The sequence below is a fragment of the Lissotriton helveticus genome, chromosome 6 (assembly GCF_964261635.1).
Source record: "Lissotriton helveticus chromosome 6, aLisHel1.1, whole genome shotgun sequence".
NCBI classification, from domain to species: domain Eukaryota; kingdom Metazoa; phylum Chordata; class Amphibia; order Caudata; family Salamandridae; genus Lissotriton; species Lissotriton helveticus.
Genome location: NC_136067.1, coordinates 706,725,460 through 706,751,684, shown reverse-complemented (window position 1 = coordinate 706,751,684; position 26,225 = coordinate 706,725,460). Strand labels below are relative to the sequence as shown.

Sequence of the window (26,225 nt, the reverse complement as noted above, 5' to 3'; positions counted from 1 at the left end):
CTTTACAAAACAAGGCAAAGATGTAAAACTATGGTCAAAACAGACCTCAGCAAAAATAAAATAGGGACAGCATTTATCAGGAGGACATACATATATCACATTTTGAAATATAACATTGTCTAGTTAGGCTTTGAAAAGGGAGTGTTTTTTTACCCTAGTTTCCAGACCCCCACCCCACCCGCAGGCCCATCTGTGCAGCCCTCGGCCACAAACTTAAACCCCGAGAAAGAATTTGTGTGTACCCATGGCGAAAATGGATAGCACTACAAATGTTTAAAAATTTTCTTGCACAGCACCAATCAAATTACTAATTCCAGAATAGTATGTACTTGTAAATTATTTTTATTGGCTGTAAAATACATTATTTGTTCGACAGAAGCAACGGTCTATTGTATTATTTCAAAAACACGAGAGAACCAAAGAGCTGCTTCTGGACGTTCATAACGACGGAGGTTAGCTCATAGTCTTGCAGCACATACCTTCCAGAGAGGAGTTACATTTGCACACATGGAGAAAGACCACGACTTGTCGTGAAATTCTGATCATTTTTATTAAAACAAATAAGGCAATTTTACACTGGCAGCTCGTGCATAACAAATAATCATACACGTTTCTGCAATGTGACAAGCGCGTTTTAATGCAGCATTGTTATGACACCAAACCTATATTAGGCACCATTTTATAATAACGCTAACGTCTACATCACTCATCTCTTCTGGTTAAGGGCAGCAACCATTCTAAACAAATGCCATGCTTATTTAGCTAAATTAATAGGGTTGCGAGATTTAGCAGTAATCAGCGACTGAAAACTAGGCATAAACATGTTTAATCCATTTGTATTCTAAGTCTTTGTGCACATGAAATATTCAATGAGCTCGATGAATCCACACTAAAAGTCAGATTCTCGTGTCACCATCATGACAACAGTAAAGTGATACTTTGAAGAGAAACAGAAAGAAAATGTTTGAGGCTGCCAACTAATTCAAAAGGTAGGAGTGTCTGCTATTGTGGCGAATAAATGTAAACATACTACAGAACAAAGCCATTAACTGAGACTACATTACATTTTTTTATTTTATCAGAAGACTTGAAATATGTTGGGAGCACGTGCCTTAAATGTACTCCTCTACTCAACTCCACCTCACCAAAGGATCACCCAACTTCTCATAACCAAACACAGAATTCCTTCAAAAGGGCTATACTTTTGAAACATAGTATCCAAGAAAGCATCCCTTAAAGTCGAATCCAAAGGGATTCTATTGAAAAGAATTAGTTTATAGAACAATACAAAATTTTCTAGCAATCGCAACAACAATTTTAGATTCTATTAAGGACACGGAGGCGAGGATTATGCTTTCTCATTTCTTTACTGCAACTCTTTACTGCAACAACAGCAGCCAATGAAAATGAAACTACAAATGTAAAAAACAACATTTCCCATGAGGCTTTGAACCACGCCTCCAATACAACAACCAATCACAGTGGTAATAAGCATATAAAGTATAGAGACACTAATCTGGCCTCCTCTTTCTTTGCGCGAACAGTCTCGTAAAAGTAATCAAGTCTTGAACTCTCAACGGAGAGAAAAAACAGTTGCTTTAGGAATTCTCAACGGAGAACAATCCATAACACCAAGGAATCATCTTCCGCCAGGAAGGTACAGCCACACAATCCAAAGAAGGCCTTCAACTCTTGTTGGAGTCATTTCCTGAAACAGAAAAAGAAGTTTGAGAAAAGGAGTCCACCACTACATTTCTCACTGGGTGGGTATAAAAGATGTTAAACGATATAACATCAATAACTCAACAGTTACATGACTGTCCCACCGGGTGGGATAATCCTCGCCTCCGTGTCCTTAATAGAATCTAAAATTCTTGTCGCGATAGCTAGAAAATTTTGTATTCTATGGCAGGACCGGAGGCTTCTGATTATGCTGGTTCAAAGCTCACCAAACACAGCATCAGAAACATGAGGAATAGGTTTATAATAAAAAACTTTAAACATTGAGTCCGAAGACCAATCAGCCGCCTTGAGGATGTCCTCCAAACGGGAACCCAACAAATAGGCTTTAGAAGCCATCGCACTTCTAGCTGAATGAGCACCATAAACTGAAATATCAATGCCAGCCTCTGACATAATCCAACGAACCCATCTGGCTAAAGTAGCTGCAGCGACTGGTTTGAAGGATTTCTGAACAGAGATTAGCAACTGGCCTAACGGATCAGTCCTATGTGCAATAGTACTCTCCTCATAGCATTTCAGACACTGCAACACACATAATTTGCTATTATGTGGAAAAGCAGGGTACTCCACAGAGCGTGACATGGTCTTAGTTCGTCGTGTAATAACGAAGGAGACACCCTGTGGAGAAAACATCCTACCAGCCAAATCTAAAGCTCTAACATCTGAAACTCTGCGACATGAAATGAGACACAATAGCATAGTAAGCTTGGCAGAAAGCTGTTTTAAAGATAAATCACAATTATCAGGCCAGGTTTCCAGCAAGTTAAGAACTTTAGTAACATCCCACAGCGTAGAATACCTGGGCTTAGGAGGATTAGCCACACACACTCCTTTAAGTAACTTACAAACCAAGGGATGCATCCCCACCGGCTTACCATCGATGTGATCATGTCCAGCAGAAATAGCAGATCTGAAGTTATTAACCGACCTGGAAGCCAGGCCTGAGGCCGCACATTCAGAGAGAAAATTCAGCACCTCAGTTACATTTGATCCCACGGGATCCACCTGTTTTGAAAGGCACCAACCCACCCACTTCTTCCAAGATGCAGAGTATCATTTCCGGGTGGAAGGAGCCCAAGCTTGTTGCATAAAGCTGGAAGCCTCTTGTGAAAGGCCTGCAAGGCATTCATGTCTCCGGAGAGCGTCCACACCATCACCAACGTCAACTGATTTTGCAGGATTAAGGGGTGGCAAGCTCCCACTGGATCCTGAAGAAGTGTCGGGAAAACTGGGAGCCGGAATGGAAGGTCCACAGACAACTTCAACAGTGTGGGAAACCACGACTGAGTCGACCAAAACAGAGTCACCAACACTATTGATGTTCTCTGGCGGCGCACAAATGCCGCCACCCTCGGAATCAGAGCAAACGGGGGAAAGGCATAATTCCTCCGATGCCCCCAATGGTGAAGGAACGCATCCGTCCCCAGTGCCATCGGATCCGGTCTCCAACTGTAAAACAGGGTAAGATGAGTGTTGAGGCAAGAGGCAAACAGATCCATCTGGCAGGGGCCTCGCATAGTCATGATCTGACCAAACAGCGATGGATGGAGTCTCCAATCGCTGAAATCTCGAAGAAACCGGGAATTCCAATACACCACCTGATTGAATTTCCCCGGAAGGTACTCCGCCACTACAGAGATCCTGCGATCCAGGCAAAAGTGCCAAAATTCCTTCGCAATGTGTGCTAGCATGCGAGATCTCGTCCCTCCTAACCGATTGATGTATCTCACCGAAGGAAAATACAACAATTGCTCTTCAGCGGTGAGGTAGACCTGATGGCAAAGGACCCTGCCAACAACTCTAGACAATTTATGTGTAGTGTGAGCTCGTCTGTGGACCATCGTCCAACTGTGGTAAATTCTCCACAGCGAGCGCCCCAGGCCCACTGGCTGGCGTCTGACTCTATTACCACATATGTGCTGCGCCGAAGATGGCTCGGCCGTTCCAAGCTGACATGTGCTCCAGCCACCACTAAAGTTCCTCTCGGGCCTCGAGGGAGAGAGGGATGAGGTGATCGTAATGAAACTTCCTCTGCAAATAAAAGATTTTCAGTCTCTGCAGGGCTCTGTAATGCAAGGGACCTGGAAAAATGGCCTGAATCGATGACGCCAGAAGGCCCACAATCCTTGCCAGAACACGCAAGGAAATCACCTTGGATAAAGTGGATGTTATCTCCCTCTTGATGGATCTGATCTTGTGAAGAGGAAGGAGGAGCTGAGCTGCTACAGAGTCTATCAGGAAACCTAGAAACTCCATCTGCTGGTTCGGTATCATGTCAGACTTCTTGGCATTGATAACAAACCCCAGATTTTGCAGCAGAGAGGTCGTCCACTCTAGGTGTGTGAGAAGAAGGGATCGATCTTGGGCTAGAAGAAGCATGTCATCTAGGTAGACAATGAGACGCACCCCCATCTCTCGGAGGCGAGAGATCACCGGCTTGAGAAGCTTGGTGAACACCCAAGGGGCTGAGGACAGACCAAAGGGGAGCACTTTGTATCGGTACCACTGCCCTTTTCAAGGGAATTGCAAGAACTTGTGATGAGAGGGGCAGATAGGGACCGTCAGATAGGCATCTTTTAGATCCAAACGGACCATCCAGTCGTTTTCCAACAGTAGGTCTCGTAAAAGATGGATACCCTCCATCTTGAAGTGGCGATACGTGACATAAGGATTGAAGTCTCTCAAATTTAAAACTAGGCGTTGACCGCCTCCTTTCTTCTGAACTAGGAAGACGTTGCTGCTGAAACCTCCGGGGATGAAGGGTCCTACAGCAATAGCCTCCTTGGCTAACAATTCTGCTAGTTCTGAGTCGATAAAACTCTGTTCTAGAAGGGAAAAAAGGAGAGGGGGAGGAGAGGCCTGAAGGGGACATTCCAACATCTATATCTGATAACCTTGGACGGTCCGGAGGACACAAGCATCTGAAGTGAGGTTCGACCAATTCACCACAAAGTGACGTAACCTGCCCCCTAGCGGAGCTAAACACATCTGACTTACCAGAGGACTGATTGTCGAAGTTCTTGTAACTTCTGTTGACACCTCGATTATAGCGACCTCTGAAGCCGCAGGATCTTGACAGATAGAAACCGGCCTGGTCCGGTTCTTGTGTGTATCCTATGCCCCGTCTAGGAGCGTAGCCTCGTTGAGGACTGGTATTTGAATAGCGGCCGGTCGAGCGTTCTCTACCGCGCCTGGCCCTATTAGAGACCTGATGCAACACCCTCTTCAAGGAGGCCTGAGATTTATTGAGGGACGCAAAGGTATTAACGAATTTTGCAATGTCCTTCACAAAGTTGTCCCCAAACAACTGTCCTTCCGCCAAAGGACCCGGCTCTGATGAAGCCAACTCTACCAACTGAGGGTCAATCCGGAGCAATACTGACTTCCGTCTTTCAGAAGCTAAGGCGCAGTTGGCATTGCCGAGCATGCAAATGGCACGTTGCGCCCAACCAGCTAGGACTTCAGGGTGAATGGCATCCCCTGTCTCTTGCGCTTGAAGGGCCAGCTCCAAGATTTTGGCCAATGGCCCTGAAAGGTCAAGGACCATATCTTGGCACGCTCTGAGCGCGCGATCAATCCCTTTTTTAGGGTCTTTCTTGTACTTTTTTAGAAAGGTAGTCATGGAAGTGTCAATATCTGGTGTGACGGCCACCTTATGGGCCAAATCGGGGCGGAGACACTCGGACTTTAGGCGGGCTCTCCCTTCTTTGTCAAAACCTTTGCGGAGGTGGGTTTCCAGATATTCCGCTACAGCCGGGGGAGGGACCCAGTCAGAGGACCTGGGATGTACAATGTCCGAAGGGTCAAAGGAGAATGGTGAAGGGGTAACAGGGGGGGAAGCATGCTTGCGTTTCTTAGTGCGTTTGCGTGGGGCAGCGTCAGAGGAGTCCGTATCGGTGTCAGTGCCAGTGGTGGTAGTATCTGGGTGGGGAGAAGGGGGGGGAAACGAGACGGCAAGGTTTTGTCACCAGTAGAAGATTCTTTGGATTTATACAGCTTATCATAGGACTGGGCGTGGGGCCAGGCCGGGTCAATAGCGACTTTTTTGGGGGCGGGAATGGTCTTGCTTAGGCAGAGGAAGAGGTTTACCAGGGACCAAAAGCTCCAGTTTTTTGGCTAAGGGAAGCAGGGCTTAGGAAAGGGCTTTATCAAGTTTAGCGTCCAGTTTTTTATCAATCATATCCTCCATGGACTCCTCCTCGTAGTACTCATCTTGTCCCTGGTAGTCACATGCAGCACCCTCCTCATCGCAGTATTCTGTATCTGCCATATCCACAAGGAATTGAAATTCCACTCAAAGTCCCCAGAGGGAAGCACAATTGCCAGCCCAGGCGAGGGCGTCAAGCAGGGGAAGTGCCAGGCACAGGAGCCGGAAATACCAAGAATAAATCGACTCAGGCGTAAAAGTCCAATTCTAGGACTAATGGAGGGGAAAAACAACCTTTATCTGGTGTAGAAAAAAGGTTGCCAAAAATTGTCCCACTTCCCAACTTACTGGGAAGTCAGGGGTTAATGCTGCCAAGCTCCGATTCAACTTGCGATGGAAAACACTGTTTAATTGATGCCAAAAACGGGCCCTCGGCTCCTGGCCAACTGCGTGAAACCCCACTTCAGCCGGGGGCAGAGCGTCTTGCAGGCACAAGGGGCGAGGCGCGCGCGCACGCTGACGTGCGCGAATCACCGCCGGCGCACGCCGGGCGTCAGGCGAGCTCCGACGTGCGCCTCCTTCCCCGAGGGGGGGGGCCAAGTCCCTCCGTGCCGCGGACCGCGAGACGCGGCCGCGTGTGAAGCAGCGATCGGGGGTGAAGGGGGCCTACCAGTGCAACACGCGCTCCAAATAAGAACTAACCGACGCGGAGTGGGCCAGAGAAGCTCCGCTCCGAAGTCGGGAGAGAAAGGGAAGCCGCAGCGGCGCACAAGTAAATCAGAACAACAGACGATAACCTGTAAACAAGGTTAGACAGTGCAATACAAACAATGTACAAATGGCAATATTCACTAAATAAACGCTCTGGCGTTAATCACAACATGGGGCCTGCCTAGAAGCAGAAGAAGCATATAATGTAAAGAGCACTTATCTGGGCTGCGGAGCAGCAAAGAAAGAGGAGGCCAGATTAGTGTCTCTATACTTTATATGCTTATTACCACTGTGATTGGTTGTTGTATTGGAGGCGTGGTTCAAAGCCTCATGGGAAATGTTTTTTACATTTGTAGTTTCATTTTCATTGGCTGCTGTTGTTGCAGTAAAGAAATGAGAAAGCATAATCAGAAGCCTCCGGTCCTGCCATAGAATTCAGACTCACTACTAAATTTCAATGTGACCGAAACCTTAGAATAACATCAAGGTGACCTTGATAAGCATTCATTATGGTCCAATCACAGCACCCATACAATTCAAAATGTGCTGTCCCACCAACCAGGCAGTATGAAACTAGAGTCCCACCTCTTAGCTCTCATAGATACCAACCAGTTAGGACCTCCACATCCAGGCAAGCCAATCAGCATGTCACCGTAACTGGTAAGGAACTCGTGGAAGACAGGAAGAGTTACAAAACAAATCCCAAATCTACTGAACTCTGCTTTTTTCTTAGATGAAAGTCCCTGATACCAACCTCAGCTTATGGATGATGCTTCAACACCTCCACAAACCATCACCACACTAGTAACATTGTGGACTAAACAAATGATTCTAGCCCATACGCAGTTTTTTTCTACATACTGTGAAACAATAGTTTAAGCAGTGCCCCAAAGCAAAAACCCAAATATAAACAGAATAAAATATATTTGATCTTATTTAGAGGGCAAAGTCGCTCAAGGGATATATAAAATTTATGAAGGGTTTAAAAAATGGTGAAATAAACAAGGGCCAGCAGAAGAGGAATAAGGCATACTTAAGAACTCTATTACACTCACTTAAATCAGTGAAGTTTAAATACATGCAAAATGTAAACCAGCAGTGCAGAAGTATCTGTGTCATGATATAACTCGTAGAATATTCTATGTCAATATTTTTAGCAACACACCTCAGAGCAATAACCAATGTTAATGTTTAACTGTCTAAATAACGTACATCAGTACTAAGTTGCAATGATTTAATTCATATTCAGCTACCTCTACTTCACAAAAAACAAGCCCTTGTTTAGATGCCCTTGTTAAAAGATGTCAAAAAGAATACTCTGCTCAACTCAAGCAAAATGATTTATGGCAGTTCTAAGTTACCATTTTTATATATGAACAATTACAGTACTGCCCAAGCCCAGCTGCTCGAGAGGGATGCGAAAGTATGATGCTGGTTCCTCCAGGAAGGCACAAGGTGAACAGGCTGCCAGATAGAAAAGGAGGTACTGTACTACCACACTCATCTGAGGAGCAGAAGTAAAGAGCTACATGTGAACTAAGATACACTGCACATTTTGGTCTGATCATTGCGTTACATTTTTTAAAATAAAATCCATCTTTCAGAATATGGTCAAAACCATGGCCACATACCCAAGCATTTGAAAGAAGGGAAAACCCATGACATATGGAACAAACGTACCCGCAAATGTGAAAAAAAGTGTTTAGTTCAACAAAAAATGAAAAACTCAACATGTTAAAATATCGGCAGGCAGAAACAAAACGCCTGCAGATACACTTCAATCACAGACTGAACTTTACAAGACAGTGTCTCAGAATAAAGTATGCAGGAAAATTAACTTACGCTGAATTACCAATATAAGCATGGCAGAGAAGTAGGGGTGTGCACCTGTTGAACGGTAAATGCAATCAAATGTAGCAGCACTACTAGAAGCTGTAGTGGAAGAAGTAACCATATCAGTAGCTACAGTAGTAGATGCAGTGCTAACAGCAGTAGTAGGACCATGAGAAGTTTAAGCAGCTTCCATAGTAGAAATATCATTTTTAGTATAAGTAGTTTAATCAGTTCTGGTAGTGGGAAAATGAGCAGCAGGTCCAGCCTAATAGCACCAGTAGTAGTAAAAAAGTATAATTAGTCTTAGAATTCAAGCAAAAGCAGCAGTGCTACCAGCAGCACTATTGGGCATGCTATTACCAAATAGAGCAGCCCTTGTACTAGGAGCATTAGTTGAAATAAAAATGGAAATAAGCATTACGTTGCTCGAGAAGGTAAATTTAATTGAACCAGTACACTTAAAACGAGCATCAATGCCATTAGATGCACTAAAGGCAACACTGCTAGTATTAGCAATTGAGGTAGATGAGTACTAATTTTAGGTAAAAGACATACAAATTTTGCATTTACATTAAATGAGATGTCACGCCTCTCGAAAAAAAAAAAATTTTACATAGTAAATTTGCCTTCCTGAAATAGACATGGCTCATTAAGCCAATTTACTTTCTGCAATAGACTTACTCATGAATATCTAATAATTAGATGAAACGGAATCATATTAACTTTATCAGTTTGGCAGGAATGAATTTCAGAATCTCTGAAACAACAGATTGCAGAGCATCACAGAATGTCCCATGGGGTTGACATATTTACCCCCGTAACAGAAATTAAGACATGAACACCACGAGTGAACATAGTTGTATACACCACGAAGCCGGGTGAAGGATCACATATTTCACCTGCTAGCAGTGAAGATTTCCTGTTGCAGAATGTCCCCTTAAACCTGCACGGGGGAAGGAGACAAGGGATCGGGACTTTGCCAATTTAGAGGTTTACAGGAGGAATTGTCCAGCTGTGCCTGTTTACCCACTGTCCGAGTTTCCTGTTGCCACTCTGCGCAGATAAACTCTCCCCCCACTTTTTAAAAAAAAATTTTTTAATCAGCTTTCCCAGTTGTGCATTTTGAGAATTTAAAAAATGCTCCTATTCAAATATTTTACAATTTGGTTAAATATTTGCGGTAAATATATACACAATGTAGCATTAACTCACGGGTAGCACTTATCACTTTAAATTGTTGAAACAGGGGAAGAGCCAAGATCATCACTAGCGTGGGCAGTTTTAAGTACAAAAGATAATCATATGTAGACAATTCTTATTCTACCAAAAACAATAAAATGAATGAGACTGCTTTTCAAAAAAGGTTTTAATGTGTACTTGAGTGACTGTTTCACAATATCGGGCCTTAATCAAATTGTTCCAACTGCAAAGTTGGCACAATTAACTTCGAGTAAAGAGTTTGCCATTTCATTTAATCATTTAAAATTGAGAGTTGCCTGTAGCCTTTGATGGAGAAGCTTGGAATAATCTAGCCCCCTTGAAATGCTTTGTAACTTTTGTCAAACTTGGATAAACAGCGTTCCACGATTTTGCATGTATTTAGAATACAATTAGTGATGGGTTTGATTGAGACAGTACGACAGGCTCTATTTTACTTATGTAATAATGCAAAGTCAGTTATGCTCATTTCATACTATTTAGTTCAAGGTTCTAAACTGGTTGCACAATTAATAGATTGCAAGATGTGATTATGTCAGCTGAATATGAGGCTACTCGTCCTGCAGAGTTATACTTACAACATATATATATATATATATATATATATATATATATATATATATATATATATATATATATATATATATATATATATATATATATATAAATAATATTTAGAAATTGAAATGTCAACATTGGAGATCCTGACCAAGCTGAAGGTTAATGCATTCAAAGGCTGCATTTGTTAATCTATTTGAGAATCCTAAAACATGCTGGGAATAAAAATAAATCTACTTTAGGGTGTGACAGTCTGGAATTGTTTCAATTAAAGATGCATTATTAAGTTCTTAAAACAGAAGTCCAGCACAAATCTTTGCAAAAAGGCATAATAATGTAGTTAACAATACATCCGCAAGAAAATTCATTTTTAGATTTCTTTCTTTCACATCCATCCTTTCAAATTATGGTTTAATCTCGTTTTAGAGCTTTCCAGCATTTAGACTGGCTGAGTCAAAGTTTGGTAGCCTGAGAGAATAGGGAATTCACTGCTCTATGTGCCATTGTGCCAACAGCTCACGCTACTTAATTGCTGGTTCTGATGTATACATAAAGCAGTAGACGAAACGTGCGTTTTTTTCTTTAACTTTTCGTACCAAGCAAGAACTTAAAGCTGCATTCTACAGGGGTCAATACCTAGTGAAACTTTACAAAAAGTTAATTTTGCACAGAACATTCCATCCAAAAATGTCACTAGTTAGAGGTCACCCACAAGCATGTGTCGACCAGGTTTCCCATGTTTCTTCAATAAATTACATGCAGAATTGCATGCTAGTTTAATGTTTCTGTGGGAACCTCGAAATTCTTCATTTTTTTGTATGAAATCGTTGACGAACAAAACAAATTCACATAGCAGCGTCCCAATATGCACTTACGTTTAAAAAGGAAGTCTGGTTTAACCATCAGAATTGACAGTCCTGTTATAACTTACTACAAAAAAATGTCTCTGCAGAATATATACAAGGGAGACAGCGACGAAAAACAATCTTCGGGGGAGCCAGAGGCACCACCATATTTTTGAAGGATTCACGGCAGAGGTGTCACTATGCTCGACCAGCACAAATGTAACTAATTAACGTTGTATCCTAAACACTGCTGCACTCACCACAATGCCACAGCTTGAGGCTTAATTTTATTTTTCTATTTTAAATATACAATTTTCCAAGGTACAGCTATTTAGACTCCTCCATTGTTAGGCTACTTTATTGCCCAATATTTGGGATGATCAGATAGGATTTACCAGATCAAATCGGGTTATACATACTTGTTCTCCACACCATGTTCAGTGGCTATCCTCGAACCAAGGAAGACGTTGGGAATCAACAAATTCACACATCTCATTCAATATAAATGTATCATCTTCATTGCATCAGCAGTGACAGAACATTTCAGGCTCTGGGCGGGTGTATGGTCCATAACAGCAGGAAGTAAGCACAGCAGGTTTGACAAGATAAAGTTTCTTCAAATCTAGACAGAAACATATAAAGTTGAGAGGGTACTTTAATCCCAGGCCTTTTTGATACATAAAATGAAATTTCTGTTAATGGCTTCATGAACTAGGTTTCGTAAAATCAACAGGTGCAATCTTTTTATGGTCCAAAGAGCTATGATTTTTTGTCAGTGATGCAGAAAACATAAGCTTGAAACGGAGCAGGAACGCTTCTGGCCCAAACAAAAAAACAGCAGTTCTGTGAAGTTTGTACTATTGTCACAATAAACTGACTTCTCTTATAAGAGGTTTAAAATTTTCAGAGGAGAAATTGCACCTGCTAAAGTTCACAAGCAGGTAAGCCAACCAGGATAGTGTATTAATCTTCCCCTAAATTCCCAAAAAGTTTTAAAACAGGTGGGTCCTTAGTATGAGGCATAACCAAGTAGCATATCAAGAAACGGCATCCAAAGTACATAAAATAAGCAAGTAAGTCTCAGTGTCCACACTGTCACCTGAATTTTGGAAATACTAAAGATGGCTGTTTTAGCAACTGGGTTCCCCAATTTAGTCCACCAGGATTTTTCAAATAGGACTACCCAGTTTTTGGGCCTTTACTGTGAATGAGTCTCACTGCCCAAGTCTCAATTAGTAAACTCCTGGTAATTAGATTGAGCGCGCTAATCACCAGTGTCTGCCTCTTAAATAACGACCATGCACAACTGAGGTAATGGGCACTGGGCTGGTTACACACGAACAATAATGTGCAGGCTACGCTTGTGAGACTACAGTCAGGTGCAGTCCAGTAGCTGGGCACAAGCAGCTTGTTGCGGAAGGGACTCTGCAATAATTGGTTCTAACCTAGGGTTAACCTTCTAATATGTTTGGATATTCATAGCAAACAAGTTACTTACCTTTGGTAACGCCTTATCAGGTAGAGACTATCTAGCTGCAGATTCCTTACCATCGAATATTCCCCAGGCGTCAAATTGGATCCAGAAAATCTTGAGCACTACCTCTGCACACAAGAAGGTGGGATCAACTGGCTCCGCATTGGCTGCGCCAGAAGCGATGTGTGCCGTGCATATATAGGCATCACCCCAGCATGCAGACATCGGTTTCTTTTAGTTATATTTCTGTACCAAAAGCACAGAGCCATGTCAGAAGGCTGATGGAGAAGTGTGTAGATACTGGGGGCCAACAGGGACCTTTTTTGAGGCAGAAGAGCTAGTTCGCAGAACAGGGAGGTTGGGAAGGTCAATAGGATTCTGCAGCTGGATAGAGTCTCTACCACATAAGGTGTTACTGAAGGTTAGTAACTTGTTCATCTGATAGAGACTTCTCACCTTAGAATAGATTCCAAAGTAATACCTCCCCTGAGGTGGGCCTGCAAACAGGCTCAGGCCAAAGATTCCCAGAGTAACAAACTGGCAAATTGCCTATCATGACAAACCTGGCTGTTGAGGCAGTAGTGTTTTGTAAACGTGTGCAGAGATGCCCAAGTAGCAGTGTTATATATCCATGAAGGGGACTCAGTGACCTTCGCTGTGGTTGAAGCCTTGGCTCTGGTGGAATGAGCTTGCAAGCCCTCAGGGGGATGCATAATTACTAGTGCGTAGCAGATCTCAATACAGAGCATAACCCACCAGGAGATGGTCCTTATCTGCACTGATTTTCCTTTTTTCGCTCTGGCGAAGCCAATGAAGAGTTGATCATCCACCTGGTGTTCTCTGTTGCAATCAATGTAAAATGACAAAGCTCTTTTGGGTTCAGGTGATGGAATCCATCCTCCTCCTTAGAACGGCGAGGTGGAGCAAGAAAGTAGACAATATGGACCTTTGGCTCATGTTAAAAGGCTTCACCACCTTAGGCAGAAAAGAGGCATTAGTGCTGAGAAACAGTCATTCTGGGAAGATGCTGGTGTATGTATGATGTATAGAAAGCACCTGAATCTCGCTAGCGCTCCTTGCCAATGTAATGGCCACCAAGAATAGAGTTTATCATCATTAAAAGAGACAGAGGGCAGCTGTGCATGGGCTCAAAGGGTGAACATATCAAAAAAGTCAAAACCAAATTAACATCCCACTGGGGCATGATGAAGGATTTAGGGAGGGGGGTAACGTGCTGGAGATATTTCAGGAAACGAGTCACAAAAAGCAACTTTAACAAAGAGACTGGTCCGACAAACTTAAAAATGTGGAAATGGCCAAAAGCATCTGCCACATGAATCTCCATGCATGAAGCTGGAGCGGGTTTGGGTGCAGAACCCTGCACTGTTGCTGCTATAAAAGATCCTCCTGAAGGGGCAGCCTGATTGGAGGACTGAGGCTCATTATCAGGAGTTCACAATACCATATTCTTCATGCTCAATGTGGAGCCCCATGGATGACCTGTGCCTGGTCTGTCCTTATTTTCCTCAGAAAGCGAGGCAGGAGTCGTATCGGTAGAAAAGTGACAGGAGTCCAGAGGTGAAAAGAGGGTTCTGCCACTGATCCAATTAAGATTTGTAAGCCAACAAGGCTTTTGCAGTTCCCTCAGATATCTGGACCAGGTCTGAGAGAGTTCCCCCCGTAGCTGCGCCCACTGTGTCTAAAGGTCCCACTGCAGAGCCTGCATATGACAGCAGGCATGCTTCACCAGGAAGATGCAGGAGACTATGAGACCCAGCAGTCTCCGGGTCAGTCTCACCAAAATTCAGGACAGAGGATGAAACACTGAAATCATATCCTGGACTCGACGCTCTGAAGAGTAGGCGTGGAACTGCACTGTGTCCAGAATGGCTCAGATGAAGGAGAGTCCCGTGTGAATTTGTCACATTGACATTGAATCCCAGAATATGCCGGAGGTCAGTTGTTGTCCAGAGGTGGGCTACAACTGCTTTGGAAGAGTCTGCCTTCAACAGCCAGTTGTCAAGGTAGGGGGAAGACTGGAACCCCTGACCTCCACGAAAGTGGTGCCGGTGGTTGCAGCCTATCGGTGAACACTCAAGGGGCGCAGGTAAGGCCAAAAGGGACGACAGTGAACTGAAAGTGTTCTTGGCACAGCCTGTGGGGCAGCAGTATGGGTATATGGAAGTATGCATCTTGAAACTCCAGCACCATCATCCAGTCCCCAGGGAAGACTAGACCTGAGCCACTGAGAACATTTTTAATGTCTTCTTTTTTAGGAAGTAGCTTAGAGGGTGTAGATCTAGTAAAGGGCAGAGGCCTTGGAAAATAGCGGGAATAGCAACCACGACCTACGTCTTGAGGTCTGCACCCTCTCAAAAGCTCCTTTGGCCAGGGGGGTTTGCTTTTCCTGCCGCCACAGGTCGAGGTGGTCCTCCGTCATCCAAACAGAAGAGTGGAGTAAGTGTTGGGGTTTCAGTGAATGGGAGTGCGTAAGTTTGCTAAATAATTTGGAGTGCTCCTTTGACCGAGGTTATAGACTGGCATTTGGGCAGGTGGCGCTGAATCCTGCTGCCAATCGGTTGCCCATAATGAAGAGTCAATACTAATGGGGGTTGGAGGCTGCGGGGAGGTGGGGGGCATACTGGACAGATCTCTGGCCTTGTGAGAGTCACACCTGCAGCCACAAAAGGATTCAGGAGCTAGTTGGCTGTGGTGGCTGGGTGGAAATTGAGGCGGCTGGAGCCCCTAACCTAGCCATGGAAGAGGGGGGGGAAGGCAGAATGGAACTGGCATGTGGCCAAGGAAAGTCCAAATTACTGGGCAGTGGCCCTGATGTCCTTAAACCACTCAAAGGCTAAATCTGCTTTGACGCCAAACAGGCAAGTGCCATCAAAGGGCATGGCCATAAGGGTGGCCTGGATATCCCCCCGAAAAACTATTAGACATCAGCCAGGTGTGGTGACTGAGGGCCACCAACAAAGCAATCACTGTGCCTAGCAAGTTGGTCACATCCAGTCCACAGAGCATTGTGAACTTTGTTGAGTCTTTGCAATTAGCCATAGTCTAAGACAGGATAGCTCAGTCCTTCTCAGAGACCATGGGCAGCACTTACGCAACAGAGTCCCAAACGATCACAGACCATAGTGCAAGTCTGGTGAACGAAAATATCCTCTTGCCAAATGAGTCTATCCTCTTAGATTCACTATTGTGTGGTAGGGTACAAGCCAGCGTTAACCTTGGACATGGAGGCCTGGACAATCAGGCCCCACGTGCACCCCTTCCCCCAGGTAGTATGGTGAGTGGGGAAAGCTGGATCCCCAGGAGCTCTGCGGTGGCAGCATGTCTTGACTGCCACAGAGGGCAACCTGAGCCACCCTCCTAAAGTCCTTTATAAATGAAGCCACTTCCACTGTAGCCACACTAGGAGAGGTTTCTAGACCATATGCCTCCGTCAGTGCCCCATACCAGTTATCCTGTGCCAAGTGACTTCCCAGACAAGGATTTCGAGCATGAAGAGGACTGGCTTGAATCCCAGCACCACAATCAAAACAAAAGGGGGGTTCTGTCATTGTGGGTTGACGGGTCTTTCTTGAAATTGCCCAATGGTACTTCTGCTGCTTATGCAATTATGACACTTCAGACTGTAGTTAAGACAGCTCGCATTCCGCAGAAGTCAGCTCAGGCAGCTGAGCTGATAGCACTCACAAGAGCATGTGAGCTTAGCACTGATGCACAAGTTACTTACCTTCGGTAACGATATATCTGTAAGAAACAGTAGTTAGTGTTAGATTCCTTAACTTAGAATATCCCCAAGCATCAGACTGGATCCGGAAAGTTTTGCGTAGCAGTACCCCTGCGCGTCGGTAGGCATCATCAGCGGCTCCACGCCTGTCGTCGGCGGCACCGGGATGACGTCGGAGTACGTAGACGCAGCCCTCGCGCGCTGACGTCAGTTCTTGTACGTTGCTTTCTGCGCCAGGAACACAGAGCCATGACAGAGACAGACACTGGTGCCATAAAACTAGGGCCCTCAAAGGGAATACCTTAACCCTAGATGTGGGTTCGCAGAACGGGGAGTATGGGTGGGGCGGTAAGGAATCTAACACTAACTACTGTTTCTTACAGATATATTGTTACCGAAAGAAACAGGTTAGTGTTAGATTCCTTACCTTAGAATAGATACCTGGGCAATACCAACCCCGGTGGTGGGTCTGCGAACCAAGATCACACCAGAAAGTGCTGGAGCACAGAACGGCTAAAAAAGCAATCTCTCCGGAATTGGCTGTCCAGGCAGTAGTGTCTAGCAAACATTTGCAGCGAGGCCCACGTAGCTGCCCGACAGATGTCCTGCAAGGGGACTCCCCGACCCAGGGCAGTAGTAGCCGCTGTGGCCCGAGTGTAATGGGCCCTCAGCCCAACAGGGAACTCCTTTTTAGCCAAGGAGTAACAGACCTTTATGCACAACACGACCCACCGAGAGATGGTTCGTTTGTGCACCGCCCGTCCCTTCTTCGCGCCCACGTAACCAACAAAGAGCTGGTCGTCCACCCGGAACTGGCTTGTGCGATCAAGGTAGAAGGAGAGCGCACGTTTTGGGTCTAGACGGTGGAGCCTCTCTTCCTCTTTCGAGGGATGGGGAGGAAGAAAGAAGGTGGGCCTGGTGATGGACTGCCCGATGTGAAAGGCTGTAACCACCTTGGGCAGGAAAGAAGGACATAATCTTAAAACTACTTTGTCCGGATGGACAGAAAGGAAAGGAGGCTAAGAAACTAGAGCCTGGCAGAGGTGATGGCAACCAGGAATGCAATCTTAAGAGTTAGAAGACGAAGAGGGCAATTGTGAAGTGGCTCGAAAGGAGCGCACATCAGAAAGGTGAGAACAAGGTTCAAGTCCCACTGAGGCATCACAAAAGGAACAGGAGGAAACATGTGCGTGATGCCCCTCAAGAATCTATTTACAACAGGGGACTTGAAAAGAGAAGGCTGATCAGGAAGCCTCAAGAAGGCAGAAAGGTAGCCCTTAAGAGTGCCCAGAGCCGAGCCCTGCTGGGCAAGAGAAAGAAGGAAGAGGAGAACTTCTGAAAGGGGGGCGGAGAGAGGATCCACAGCCTTTGCTGTGCACCATGCCACAAATTTCTTCCACCTACAGGCGTATACCGATTTTGTGGCGGGAGAATGACATCACAGACTTCAGGAGGCAAGTCAAATGGCCTCAACTGCCGCCGCTCAATCTCCAAGCATGGAGGTGGAGACTGGACAGGTTCGGATGGAGGACTGTCCCCTGCTGCTGCGAAAGAAGGTCCTCCTGGAGGGGCAGACGAATCGGGGGATCGACTGACATGCTGAGTACTTCGGGATACCAGTACCTTCGTGCCCAGTCCGGAGCCACAAGGATGGCTTGGGCCCGGTTGCGCCTGATCTTCAGCACTCTGGACAGAAGTGGTATAGGTGGAAAGGCGTACAACAGACCACAGCTCCACTCGCGACGAAAAGCGTCCCCGAGCGAGTGCCGCCTTGGAAATTCCAACCCGCAGAACTGATGACATTGCGTGTTCTCTTCGGTGGCGAATAGATCTAACCAAGGCTCTCCCCACTGCTGAAAGAGACTTTGCGCCAGGTCCGAGTTCAGACGCCATTTGTGATCCATCATGCACCGGCGGCTGAGTTCGTACGCCCTGGCGTTCAGAGAACCTGCCAGGTGTTGAACCACCAGGGTGACACCATGGCGTTCCAGCCATTGCCAGAGGCGCAGAGCCTCATGACAAAGGGTCCACGACCCCACCCGCCCTGTTTGTTGGAGTACCACATGGCGGTGGTGTTGTCCATGAACACCTGCACTACACTTCCCCGGACAGAGGGGAGGAATGCCTTCAGTGCAAGTCGGATCGCCCGCAGCTCCAGAAGGTTGATATGGAGCCGGGACTCCGCCGGAGACCAGAGGCCTCTGATCTCCGCCTCTCCCATATGGTTTCCCCAGCCCAGGAGGAACGCATCAGTCACAACTACGTGCTCCGGTTGGGGTAGTGAGAGGGATCTGCCGCTAACCCAATCACGGTTCGTGAGCCACCACTGCAACGGTCTTGCAGTGCCCTCCGAGATCAAGACATGGTCGGACAAGTTGCCCTGATGCTGGGCCCACTGAATCTTCAGGTCCTGCATCCGCCACCTGGCGTGATGCACCAGAAGGCTGCAAGAGGCCATCATCCCCAGAAGCCGCAGCGTCAACCTGACCGAGACACGGGATAAAGGCTGAAAGATCGGAAGAAGAACCTGAATATCCCGAACCCGCTGTTCAGGAGGATAAACCTGAAACTCCAATGAAGAGGAGCTTCTGAGAGGGGCACAGGTGTGACTTCGGTACATTGATGGAGAACCCCAGCAGGTGCAGGAGGTCGGCCGTAGTCTCTAGGTGGCTGACGACTGTCTGGGGCGAGCCCGCCTTCAACAGCCAGTCATCGAGATAGGGGAAGACTGACAACCCCGATCTGTGCAGATGAGCTGCGACCACAGCCACCACTTTCGTGAACACCCGAGGGGCACTGGTATGGCCAAAGGGGAGCACGGTAAACTGAAAGTGCTCGTGGCCTACCATGAACCGCAGGTAACACCGGTGGGCCGGCAGGATAGGGATATGGAAATGTGCGTCCTGCAAGTCCAATGCTACTATCCAGTCTCCAGGGTATAGGGCAGCTAGGACCTGAGCCAAGGTCTGCATCTTGAACTTCTCCTTCCGGAGGAAGCTGTTGACGCTCCGGAGGTCCAAGATAGGGAGTTGGCCTCCTTTGCCCTTCTTGGGTACCAGGAAGTAGTGGGGGTAGCAACCACGTCCTACTTCTGGACCAGGAACGCACTCGGTGGCCCACTTGGCCAAGAGGGCCACAACTTCCTCCTGCAGAAGTTTCAAGTGATCTCCCGATATGCGGTGGTACTGCGGTGGCAAGGCTGGAGGGATCACCTCGAAGGGGAGGGAGTAGCCCCTTCGGACGATTTGCAGCACCCACCTGTCCGGCGTGATGGTGCGCCAGAGGAGCAGGTGAAGGTGAACCCTGCCCCCACTGGCGTCGAGTGGGCCTGAAAGCACGGACTAGGAGGGCTTTGAGGCGGATGCTGCGGAGGTGGATGTGGACTGGCCTTGCCGTTATCCCCTGGCACCGCCACGGCGGTTCCTACGTCCGCCACCGCGATGATGTTGGCTTTGCGGCCTGTGGCTGGCAGGACGTGAAGGTGCGCCCTCCCTTGGCCACGAAAGGCAGAAGTTTTCTGGCGCTGGCCCGTCAAGCCCAAGGACTTGGCGGTAGCCCTAGAGTCCTTGAAATGCTCATGCGCACTGTCTGCCTTGTCGCCAAAAAGGCGACGGTCTTCGAACGGGATGTCCATGAGCGTGGCCTGGACATCAGCTGAAAAGTTGGCGGACCTGAGCCAGGCGTGGCGACGAACCGCCACCGTCGTGTTAATCGCTCTACCTAGCGAGTCCGTGGTATCCAATCCACATCGTATGGAGTAACGCGCTGCATCCCGCCGTTCCATAAGGGCTTGAGCGAGCTTTGGCCGGGCCTCCGCCGGGCACTGCGGCCGCACTTCCGCAACCGTATTCCTCAGAGAATGGGTGCAACGGCCCAAAAGGCAAGCAGTGTTGACAGACCGCAGCCCCAAACTGAGTGAGGAGAACAGCTTCTTACCAAACTGGTCATACCTTTTGGATTCCCGATCTGGCAGGGCAGTCAGTAATGCGGTCTGGGAATTAGAGGCCTGGATAACCAGACTCTCAGGGGTGGGGAGGGTGGACAGAAAGCAAGGGTCGCCCAGGGCCGGGTGGTGGCGTCGGGCCACGTTCTGATCTACAGGAAGGCCTGTACCGGACTTGGACCAGGTGCCCAGCAGAACGTCCGAGAGGGCTTCATTAAACGGCAGGAGAGGCTCGGAGGAGCTTGCCTACGGTTTGAGCACCTCAATGAGGAGGTTAGTCCTCACGGCCGTGACGGGGAGCTCAAGAGCCAAGGCCTTGGCCGCCCTCGCCAATACCACGCTGTAAGCAGCCCCCTCCTCGGTAGCCACGGTAGGAGGAGAGACAAATCCAGTGTCGGGCGAGGTGTCCAGTCCATTGGCCTCCCCTAGCTCAACTGCCCAGTCCTGTTCCAACTGGCACTCGTGTGCCAGAGGGTCCTCAGACCCCTCCCGGTCATCCCCGACATCCATCTCCTGATAGTCAGGGTAAAATAATGGAGCCGGATGGTAGATGAATTGCTCGTCCCTCGGTGTCGAAGCCGACGCTGGATCAAGACCGGGGCTGGGACCGGGGACGACGTCGTCCGGAGACGGCGTCGGGGGCGACACCCGAGGTGACGGCGCCGGCGGAGGGGTCGTGTGGTCTACCGGTGTCGTCATGGATCCAGGCCTGGATCCTGAGGGGCCCTGCGGAGTTTGGACCGAAGTCGTCGACAGCGTCGGGGCAGAAGCACCCGACAGCGCCGGAGCCGCCGGCTTGCTTGGGTTCCCAGACAGATCCGCTGGGCCCGAAGGCACCTCAGCGGAATCCGGCGGAGGGAAGCGCGACCTCATGGCCGTGAGGAAGGCGCTGATTTCCTCCGGTGTCGCGTGCAGTCTAGAGACCGGGGGGTATGGAGCTGGACGCGGCGCTTGCGGCTCCAGCGGAGCCGCGTGGGTGGTGTCGCCTGAACCCCCAGCCACGTCGCGCGAGCGTCGGGGGAGTCAGAAAAACGATACAATTGGGGGTGGGGTCGCACACTACTCTCACCAGCGGTATCGCCCCTAAGGACTGTGGTCAATGTAGTTCCGTGTTCCGCTATGCATCTTCTTTCGATTATTTGCTATCTTCACCATCCCTGGACACGTGTTTCGGGGTATCACCCCTCGTCAGCAGGGATAGGCCATGTTCTGGGGTTGCCAGTTGCTGCCAAATATCTGCCAGGTTTAGTACCACTCAGGCGCGCAGGTGCAGGGACCCAGGCTCGTCAGCCAACTGCACGAGGGAGCTTTAACATTACAATTGGGGGTGGGGAAACGATGTTGCTTCTTCGACTTCTTGTGCCTCGACTTACCTGAGGACTTTGAACCAGACGAGTGGTGTCGACTCGCCGAGCTGTGATGACTGCGGCCCCGCGACTGGCCCCGCGACCTCCTCCTGGACCGGGACCTCGAGCGGCGCGGGCCGACTGTCAGAGCTCGGAGTCCCTTACGGGACCGCTCCCGCCTAGCTTTCGACGTCAAGGCCCAGCAGTCGGGGCACGACTTGTCATCATGATCGGCCCGAGGCAGTAAGGGCACAGACGGTGGGGGTCGGTAACAGACATCAGTCGGCTACAGTCGTCACAGGGCTTGAACCCGGGCATCCCTACCGGCACCGGATTCGATAAACGACTCGACAAGATCCAAAACAGATCGAAAAAAGTTAGTCAAAAAGTGACTAAGGAGTACTGCTCTTCCCGGATCTGCGCTTGCTGGCGCAAAAAAAGAAGAACTGACATCAGCGCGAGAAGGCGGCATCTAAGCACTCAGACGACGTCATCCCGGCGCCAACGATGACAGACGTGGAGCCGCAGACGACGCCTACCGACGCACAGAGGTACTGCTACGCAAAACTTTCCGGATCCAGTCTGACACTTGGGAATATTCTAAGGTAAGGAATCTAACACTAACCGGTTTCTTTCAGATTTGTCTGTTAATATCTATACTGATAGCCTGTATGCCTTTGGGGTAGTTCACGATTGTGGGCTACTTTGGAAGAAAAGAGGTTTCCTTACATCACACAGAACACTAATAGTGCATGGAGAACTAGTGCATAATCTCTTGACTGCTTTGACATATCCTAGAAAAATAGCGATTGTTAAGTGTGGCGCACACAATAAAGTGACTGATAAAATAGGACAGGGCAAAGCCTTTGCGGATCACACAGCCCGTGAGGCTGCAATGCAGCGAAGCACTACATCTATGTATGTGGTTAAGTCACAGGCTGAACGTTGGCATGATGGCAGGCGAGAGGTGCTGGACATGCAGCGATCTTCCTCTGCTGAAGAATTATACCAATGGTCTAAGGAGGTAACATTGGATGATGAGGGCTGTTGGAGGAATAAAGACATGACTAAGTGGAGATTGCCCGCAGCCTATTTATATCCTATGGTTCACATGGCTCGGCACATGTTGGAGCATCCTCAATAGCAAAGCTACTTATGCAGGTTTGGGACCATCCAGATATTGCTGGCACAGCTAAAAAGTAAGTCCAGTCTTGTCTGATTTGTCTCCAGTATAATCCTGGAAAGGAAACACGAACTCCAATAGGAGGGTTAGCCACACCAACTGTACCTTTTGAGGTTCTGCAAATGGATTACATCCAGCTAGAATGCTGTAATAATCTGAAGTATGTTTTAGTGGTGGTCTGTGCCTTTAGTAAATGGATCGAAGAATACGCTACAAAAGATAATACAGCTCTTACTACAGCAAAGGTGCTCCTAAAGGAGTTTTTCCCCAGATTTGTCGTTTGTCGAGTCCTGGGGAGTGACAATGGACCTCATTTCATTGGGCAAGTTGTTGAGTATGTCTTGAAAGGATTGGGAATCAAGCAGAAGTTCCATGCTGCTTTTCACCCACAATCAGCAGGGCAAGTGGAAGGATACAATATTACACTTTAGCTTAAGATGGCTAAAATACAGGCTTCCTCATCTCTGAAATGGCCCGATGCACTGCCTTTGGCATTGCTATCTATTTGATCGGTGCCACATACATGATCTGGTCTCACACCGTATGAGGTGGTATTTGGGAGGCCAATGAAAATTTGGGGCATTCCTAAGCCACGCCCTATACATGATGACATTCATGTGCTGATGAGCAACTACTTGTCTCAGTTGACTGACAGCTTACTTTCTATTCATCAACAGGTTCGAGAAGCACTTCCTGACAGGTCGCAAGGTGATGGTCATAATCTACGGCCCGGCGACTATGTGATCGTCAAAGTGTTCCAGCGGTCGAGTAGCCTGGAACCCAGATGGCGCAGACCTGAGCAGGTGCTCTTGGCGACCAGAACTGCAGTCCAAGTGACCAATCTGAAGAATTGGATTCACTCCACCCACTGCAAGAAGGTACTGTCTGCCTTGGTGGAACCTGCTACATTAACCGATCATCGCGACATCCTGGACACAGAGAGAGGCCAAGCTGTGTCACCTAGAGAACCTGAGGGAGTCTTCCTGGATCACACAATCCCTGGTGCATCTCGATATCAGCTGTGACCCCGGAGAGGAACTGTATTTCTGAAAAAGACGAGTTAAGCAACCGTCCTGGGTTAGTAAAAGGCTGAGCCGAAGAAGAGGGGGGGGGGGGTCTTTTTCTTAGTGACAATCGCCTTAACTCTCAGTGAAGAAACCAACAGCTGCCCAGGACTTTAGAGCTCCATCTGCATGGTTGTTCAACGTCGAGATAAACATGCCTATGAAGAAGACATCGACTGCTGTGAAAGTTTGTGACAGAAAGGCCATGTTTATTGTCGGGCTCACTTCTATTGATATCATCATTGCTACGATAACAAGAGGGAGTAACTCCTGCTCGAAGTTTGCTGACTGTCACAACTCCTGTGCCCATTGAGAACCATTACTATACTCTTCCTTATGAGCAGAAGCACCGACAATCCTTCCTCAATAACACATTTATTCAAATGTTGCACCACACCCATAAGGCTACGAACGTCACCAAATGTTGGGTGTGTGGAATGATGCCAGCTCATCAGCGTAAGGGAGGCACACCTTTCATTCCTCTGCCGTTTTCACACAATGGTTCTTGTCAGGTTTGGTTTGCCTTGTTATGGGCATCTGAAGTTGCTAACATTACTGGTGCTGATGTAGGAAGACTAAATCTTCAGCTAAACAAGGTGTGATATCCTGATGAGGAAGGAGATCCACAAGCTAAAGGAACGGTATAGGAAATGGAGGAGTATCGCAGAGGAAACTCCATGCGCTATGTTTTCCCAAACACTCGAACAACCAAAGGAAATGGACCTCCTGTTACAGCTGATACTAGAGCTCGAGCAGACTTATGTGTGAACAGTGTTGGAAGTATTCCCATGGGGAAAAGTGACTGTACTTTGGTGTTGAATATTACTGGGGTAAATAACAGCAGTTTTAGGTCATCCCACAATACCTTCTTTATATGTGGGAATAAAGGATACTACCATCTACCCACTGGTTGGTCAGGAACTTGCTATGTGTCCTTTTTGTTGCCACGTGTGTTTTTGGCTCCTGCATCCTACCATAAAGACTATAAACTCTATAATGACATTTCTAAGAACAGATATAAGAAGACAATAAATCTTGATGAGGTGGATCAAACTGATACTGCACTACAGCAATATGTTGACTTCAATTTGGGGCTATTCTTCTTTGTGGGTGCGGCCTTGAACAGCAGAAAAATCAGGCGCTTGACACGTGTTGTGGAGGCTGTAATCAATCAGACCGCTATGGCACTTGGAAATATCACTGAAAAATTACAAATTGCGAGAATTGTGGCGCTCCAAAATAGGATGGTCCTTGATGTGATCCTAGCTGACCGTGGAGGAGCATGCTGCATCATTGGGAGCAGCTTCTGTGTGTATATCCCAGAAAGCGCCCCTTCTGTTTTTAAAGAAATTTCTAAACTACACAAGATAGCCACTGAAATCCACCCTGACTCAGGGACAATGACTTGGACTGGTTGGTTATGGACTCTTTTCCCAGCTTGGGACTGGAAAATATTATCCGCCTTATGTATACTTATTGCAAGTTTTTGTTCCTGCTGCCTGTGTATTCAATGTGGCGCAATCTTCTGTTCCCTATGTATTTCCACCTGCACTTCTTGCACACCAGTTAAACGTAATGTGCCGAAAGTAAATGTCCAATCAGTAACTGATCAAGAAATTAACCAATTAATGTTAATTAATATGGAAGATAATTTTCATGTGTCGTCTATTGCATAGTGATGTCTTTAGCGAATGCTGGTCGTCTGTGGAAACTGCAGACGTTATCGTTAGCATAAACTGAAGCCATTTTGTTTGTGGCATCCATTTTAGTCAGCCATGTGCTTCTCCTGTCTTCACTGGTGCCTGCTCTTGTATTTCGCTTGAGTCATGAACCATAATTAACTTCTTCAGTGCTGAGCCAGAGCCTTGCGCATGCTCAGAAAGACCTGTAGCTGCCAGAATGCATCTGTCTTAGTCTGTAACGGTCAGGCTGTTTTTGTTGATGTAAGGAGAAATGACTCCCCTTCCACTTTGCCAACTAAGACATACTTGTATGCCCATGTTAGTCAAAACCTATTTTTGTATGTGCTAGTACCTTCCCTTGGTCTCATGCTGACACAGCAACAAACATATGCAAAAGGCCCCTGGTTTCTGTACTCCTAATACAGGGCCCCAGGGTGATGTATTGATGCAGTCCCACTCATGAGTGAATATTAAATACCCTGTTTTTATATTCCAGCTTCCGTGCCAATCAATTTCTTCTTTGTTGGTTTAAGGACCGGTGCATCAGGGAGCCCCTAAAAAGCTTTTTATTCCACACGATGATGGCAGAGGGAGGGTGGTGTGGAAGACCACACTGCTGTTTATGCGGACCATGTCCTGCTTTTCCTCTGCGACCCCCAGTCGTCGGGTCCCAGATGCCTTGAGATCCGTGCCGTTATGAAAAGGCCTCCGGACAATACCTGCAAGTCGCTCTTGG

The 26,225-nt window shown here is 47.3% G+C and overlaps 1 protein-coding gene across 2 annotated transcripts in view; it reads right to left on the bottom strand.

Moving 5' to 3' along the window:
- The window catches only part of ZNF292 (zinc finger protein 292), a 670,886-nt gene that overhangs the window by 561,318 nt on the left and 83,343 nt on the right, over window positions 1-26,225 (bottom strand). The window contains exon 1 of one of the 2 annotated variants that reach the window (XM_078648178.1): window positions 11,475-11,677. The exons of the other annotated variant lie outside the window; for it this stretch is intronic. The gene's annotated coding sequence lies outside the window, so the exon portion shown is untranslated. Of the gene's footprint in view, window positions 1-11,474; window positions 11,678-26,225 lie in introns of those variants that run through there. 2 annotated transcript variants of the gene reach the window in all.